Source organism: Octopus bimaculoides, chromosome 9, assembly GCF_001194135.2.
Source record: "Octopus bimaculoides isolate UCB-OBI-ISO-001 chromosome 9, ASM119413v2, whole genome shotgun sequence".
Lineage (NCBI taxonomy): Eukaryota > Metazoa > Mollusca > Cephalopoda > Octopoda > Octopodidae > Octopus > Octopus bimaculoides.
Genome location: NC_068989.1, coordinates 8,074,259 through 8,077,909, shown reverse-complemented (window position 1 = coordinate 8,077,909; position 3,651 = coordinate 8,074,259).

The window sequence follows — 3,651 nt, the reverse complement described above, 5'->3', positions numbered from 1 at the left end:
GGACAATGAAAACAAACGGGAAGAGCTGCTATGCCTAAACGAGATTGTGGTGGCGAACGCGTAAATCAAGCATGGACAGGAGACAGACAAGAACACGTCTTCTTTCTTTGTTTATATGTGTGTGTGTATGCGTGTGTGCGTGTGTGTGCGCGTATATATATATATATATATATATAAATCGTGCTGTCCCACGATACTCTGTTGTGAGATCGAATCCCAATCCTTGGAGAATCAATCATTTTTATTCGAATGCAGGCATGATAATCACCTGAATCCCTTGGATCGGCCTGGCTGTCTGGTGCCAAACTGGCTCTGCTGGCCACAGCATTCGGTCCATTCCACTCATGCTCCTGCCATTCTCTTCCACATTGTTCCAAACATTTTTCTTAAATCATCTTCCCACCTGATTGGCGGTCTTCCGAGTTGTCTCTTCCACTTGCATGCGTACCACTCAACAACTGCACCGGTCCACCGATTGTCTATGAACCTTTCGACATGACTGGCCTAACGTAGCTTTGCGTAGTGGTATTTTACGACTGGTTCCTTCACTCCATTCCTATCCCTGATCCCTTCGTTCCGGATGTGATCTCTAAGCGAGATTCCCTACATCGACCTTTCCATGGCTCTCTGCGCCATAAATAGATGCTGTTCTTCTCTCTTCGCCAAGGCCCAAGTCTCACTTGCGTATAGCTTTGCAGGCAAGACTGTGCTGCTGAAGATATTGGCACGAGTTACCTGGTCTAGGTTCGGATTCAGCACATTCTTCACCGAGTTGAACACTCTCCGTCCTGCTCTTACCCTTCACAAGATCTCATTCTCCATCTGTCGCCCCATAGTCACTTTTTGATCGAGATGCACATAGCTGCTCACCTCTTCTATTTCATCGCCTCCAACTGTTAGGCGACCGATCGCTACGCACTCATACTGTATGTATTTGGCTTTCGTATGGTCGGTCTTCAGGACGACCGCCAAACCCCTGAAATTCAGTTCGTCCAACATGGTTTGTAGCTGATCGGTGCTGTCTCCTATCAACGCTAAGTCGTCAGCGAATCTTAAACGAGTGGGTAGTGCTCCGTTTATCCTTATGCCTCCGTTCCTGTTCGTGTTTCGTATGACCATCTCGAGACACACCGTGAAGGGCTTAGGAGAGATGGTGTTCCCTGACTTGACACCGTTCTCCCCCGGAACAGTCACTGGTGAGAATAAAAGGGCCACATTCGTTGTGCACGCGGTATTCGCCTCCCTAAATAGAACAACGTACTACGTCATCACACCTCATTTCCTGGGAGCTCGCAGTACTGCGTTGATTTCGACTCTGTCGAAAGCTTTCTCATAATCAAAAAACACAACGCACAGAGGCAACCAGTACTCTCTCGCACATTCTAGCACCTGTGTTAGAGTGAATATATGATCTATTGCGTTGTACGTCTTTCTGAACCCTACTTGTTCTGTTGGCCGCTTCGAATCTAGTTATTGAGATAACTGCTCAGCGATTATCTTCGAGAACAGCTTGTCAATATGAGACAGGAGACAGATGGGACGATAGTTCTTAAGATCTTATACAGCAGGATCGTATTCGACTCTTTCCATTGGGAAGGTTTTGATCCTTCCTCTAGGTAGCGGTTGAAATGTAGAGCGAGGATTTTCCACAGCTGCTCTCCGCCGACCTGCAGCATTTCAGATGTTATACCATCCTTGCCCGGTACTATATCTTTGTCTATCAGCTTGAGGGATCTCTCAACTTCACTGATCAGAGTAGATGGTACTTACCTTCGTGTATTCTATAGGACATCTCTGTAGTTACGCCGTTCAACACAGGAAGTGACCACCGCCTTGTGCTGGCTATGATTGTGTTGGATGTGAAAAGGGTGAAAAAATACTGCGGTTAGAGTTGAGGGAATGTGTGAAGGTCGTGAAGGAAATGCAGCTGGGGAAAACCATTGGAAAAGAATCCTAGAATCAGCTTGAGAAGATAGAGGACGACTACAATCCAGAAGTTGAAGAAAGCCTGAGGAGTATAAATGTCGCGGTTTCAAAGGAGATAAGAAGGATTTCGGAGCTGACAAAGAAGCCGATGGAAAAGCGGAGAAGCATGAATTGAGATAGAGGACACCTGATAGAATATTCCGTTCTCTGCAAGGCAATAAGACAATGTCTTGAGAATGACTCCGAGAGGTACAGAAAAGAGAAGCTCCTGAAGACTGCACAAGAACGGAAGAGCCTCAAGAAACGCAAAAGGGAGATGATGCTTTATAGAACGGAAGTAACGAGTTTGAAGAACCAGGACGGCCATGCAGTGACCGACAGAAAAGATGTGGAAGAAGTCTGCAAAGAATTCTACACAGACCTCTTTCAATTGAGATCAGTGGTTGCGCCTCCGTCGTTGGAAAGCGAAAGACATGATAATATACTAAAATGATATCAAGAGTCTCTGTTTCTGAGATGGTATGGTATTAATTCGAGAAAGATTATAGGTCTCCTAGCGCCAACATTATTAAAAGCTTTGTACGTCAATCTAACAGATGCACCACACACGTAAAACCATCTCGCATGCAGACACACATGTGTTGGTAGCTTTTTATCACTAACAACTTCCTGTATGTTCCTATAATTGCATGTATGTCTTGTGTGTATGCTTGTTTTGATCAAAGAACATATGCGATTGTATACGTATATATAAATGTGCGGGTGAGTGTCTGTCTGTCTGAGCATGTGTGTACGTGCGTGTGTGTGTGTGTGCGTTAATTATATATACACGCATACATGTATAAAGACACAACACACTGTCATATATGATGTATTTATGAGTGTATTAAGAAATCTTGTAAGTATGCGTTTATCTATGCATTTATGCATGTATATGTATATGTTATGTGTATATTTGTATATATGTGTGCGCAATATGTATATACATATAGATGATAGATGCAGTCACTCTCGTGCACCTGTACAGGGACGGACAAACACAGATTTGTTTATGTTGCAACTAGAAGTACTGTTAATATATTAACCGAATACATATGAAAAACAAAAACTTTCAACACGTGTACATTTGTACTCTTTTGGAGGAAGTCCGAATGGAAAATATACATGCATAAATACACACACACACACACACACACACACACACACACTCACGCACGCACGCACGCACACAAACATACATGCAGAAGCATACATCCATCCATCCATACATACATACATACATACATACATACATACATACATACATGCATACATACATACGTCTTTTCTTTCCCCTTGTACTTACTTCAGTCGTTAGATTGCGGCCATGCTGGGGCACCGCCTTGAGGAATTTTCAATCGATCGAATCGACCACAGTACTTACTTCTTTTGACCCTGGTACTTATTCTAAGTTACGCGGACGTAAACACACCAACACCGGTTGTTAAATAGTGGGGGCAGACAAAAACAGACACAAAGATGCCCCCCACCTCCCCCCACAACGCCGTAACCTATATATAATTAAGGTTTCTTCTCCTGAGGAGTATCCCTCGTTTAACAATTATTGCATCAGAGAATCTGCTAGTTAAGAAACATATGTAGCCTGAACTTTACCTTCTCCACCCACTCAATTTGGATATACATGCATACATGTATATACATATGTATGTATATATATATATATAT